At 44.0% G+C, this 1,754-nt stretch overlaps 3 non-coding genes across 3 annotated transcripts; all 3 read left to right on the forward strand.

The window, feature by feature from the left end:
* The first annotated feature begins 134 nt into the window (after window positions 1-134).
* Window positions 135-253, forward strand: LOC111475875. Its single transcript, XR_002716760.1, has one exon. It is a non-coding gene; the product is annotated as a 5S ribosomal RNA (ribosomal RNA).
* A 133-nt stretch (window positions 254-386) lies between these two features.
* Window positions 387-505, forward strand: LOC111475876. Its single transcript, XR_002716761.1, has one exon. It is a non-coding gene; the product is annotated as a 5S ribosomal RNA (ribosomal RNA).
* Window positions 506-638: 133 nt separating this feature from the next.
* Window positions 639-757, forward strand: LOC111475874. The gene has a single exon (XR_002716759.1). It is a non-coding gene; the product is annotated as a 5S ribosomal RNA (ribosomal RNA).
* The last annotated feature ends 997 nt before the right edge of the window (window positions 758-1,754 follow it).

Raw genomic sequence — 1,754 nt, forward strand, 5'->3', positions numbered from 1 at the left:
CCCCTTTTTTTCTTTCAATTTCTCCCAGTTCTTTTCTTCCTTTCTCTACAAATGAGAACCTCCCCCGCTCACGCCCATCGCGTTTCGATCATGCCGCCCCGCATGCGTTAAATCCGATTTTATGCGCTTATTTTTTGTGCGATCATACCAGCACTAATGCAACGGATCCCATTAGAACTCCGCAGTTAAGCGTGCTTGGGCGAGAGTAGTACTAATTTGGGTGACCACTTGGGAAGTCCTCGTGTTGCACCCCTTTTTTTCTTTCAATTTCTCCGAGTTCTTTTCTTCCTTTCTCTACAAATGAGAACCTCCCCCGCTCACGCCCATCGCGTTTCGATCATGCCGCCCCGCATGCGTTAAATCCGATTTTGTGCGCATGGCATGTCGTGTGCGATCATACCAGCACTAATGCACCGGATCCCATCAGAACTCCGCAGTTAAGCGTGCTTGGGCGAGAGTAGTACTAAGTTCGGTGACCACTTGGGAAGTCTTTGTGTTGCACCTCATTTTTTCTTTCAATTTCTCCGAGTTCTTTTCTTCCTTTCTCTACAAATGAGAACCTCCCCCGCTCACGCCCATCGCGTTTCGATCATGCCGCCCCGCATGCGTTAAATCCGATTTTGTGCGCATGGCATGTCGGGTGCGATCATACCAGCACTAATGCAACGGATCCCATTAGAACTCCGCAGTTAAGCGTGCTTGGGCGAGAGTAGTACTAAGTTGGGTGACCACTTGGGAAGTCCTCGTGTTGCACCCCTTTTTTTCTTTCAATTTCTCCGAGTTCTTTTCTTCCTTTCTCTACAAATGAAAGGTAAGCTAATGCACTAATGCACCGGATCCCATCAGAATTTCGCGGTTAAGCGTGTGGCCACTTGGAAAGGTAAGCTAATATATGGATAAACTTGGAAAGGTAAGCTAATAGCACTAATGCACCGGATCCCATCAGAATTTCGCGGTTAAGCGTGTGGCCACTTGGAAAGGTAAGCTAATATATGGATAAACTTGGAAAGGTAAGCTAATATATGGATAAAGCAATTCTTATAGTAGCAAGCTAGCCCCTTATCTGCGTGGAGGAAAAATGGGACTATTCTAAGGGGCTGGGCTGGAGTGGACAGTACTCCTTGGCCTTTTACTAGTTAGTCCCCCCGGTAAAGCCCCCACCCCTGACGACCTATTCTATACCAGCTTCTTCTATAGATGAGATAACTGGAGCAGATTTAATAGCAAGGGATATTGACCCAGCAGCTTGTTGTGCAAAAGAATATGTTTCAAAACAAAGAAGCTCCATTCTTCGTTAGAGTGGTTCTTCGACTGTTCACCTACTAAATAAATGATCATCTTCTTCATCGCTACGCTACGGGGGAGCATTGCTACGGGGGAGCATTGTCCGAGTGAATAAGCAGGGCAAAGCTTGATTTTCGAGGCTGGGCTGACATCACATACACAAGTGCTCTCTAAACCGTGCAATAAGGGCAGGCAGATCGGATCGAAGGGTTGTCCATTGGGATTGGGCATGGACAATCATGACAAGTTAATTGTAAAATAACATAAAAATAAAATAATAAACAATCAAACAAATAAGGGACTATTATATTTTTTAGTAGAATTGCACATGCCCAAACTATGTATAAACACAATATTAAGAAGTAAAATTCTATATTGTTTTTTTTAAGATCTAAATATGATCTTTAGGAATAAAATGAGAACAAAGTCAAAAGGCCAAGGAGGGTGGAAATGACAATCAACAAATAAAT

The sequence above is a fragment of the Cucurbita maxima genome, unplaced genomic scaffold (genome assembly GCF_002738345.1).
Source record: "Cucurbita maxima cultivar Rimu unplaced genomic scaffold, Cmax_1.0 Cma_Scf03375, whole genome shotgun sequence".
Taxonomy (NCBI): domain Eukaryota; kingdom Viridiplantae; phylum Streptophyta; class Magnoliopsida; order Cucurbitales; family Cucurbitaceae; genus Cucurbita; species Cucurbita maxima.